The sequence below is a fragment of the Penaeus monodon genome, chromosome 21 (assembly GCF_015228065.2).
Source record: "Penaeus monodon isolate SGIC_2016 chromosome 21, NSTDA_Pmon_1, whole genome shotgun sequence".
Classification (NCBI taxonomy): Eukaryota; Metazoa; Arthropoda; class Malacostraca; order Decapoda; family Penaeidae; genus Penaeus; species Penaeus monodon.
The window spans coordinates 38625694-38625964 of record NC_051406.1 but is presented as its reverse complement, the minus strand read 5'-3'; positions in this window follow the sequence as shown (position 1 = coordinate 38625964).

Genomic DNA, 271 nt, shown 5'->3' with positions numbered 1-271 from the left:
GTACTGTTGCCTCAGAAAGTTTCCTTGCTCCCTCCCTCTAAAAAATATCTAATCACTAACCATTTACATAATATCACCTCCATTAAATCGTCTGGGAATTACTCACGCTAATCCCTTTTATTCATGAGTTATGCAATAATTCCTGTTACATCTTGACAAGGAACTTCTCAAGATATCTATACAAGACGCACTCGAATTCGATTCTCAGTTCTAAACTGAGCTATATAGAGTTTTTAAAAGGCTGTATAATCTTCACTTTTGGAAGAAAAGA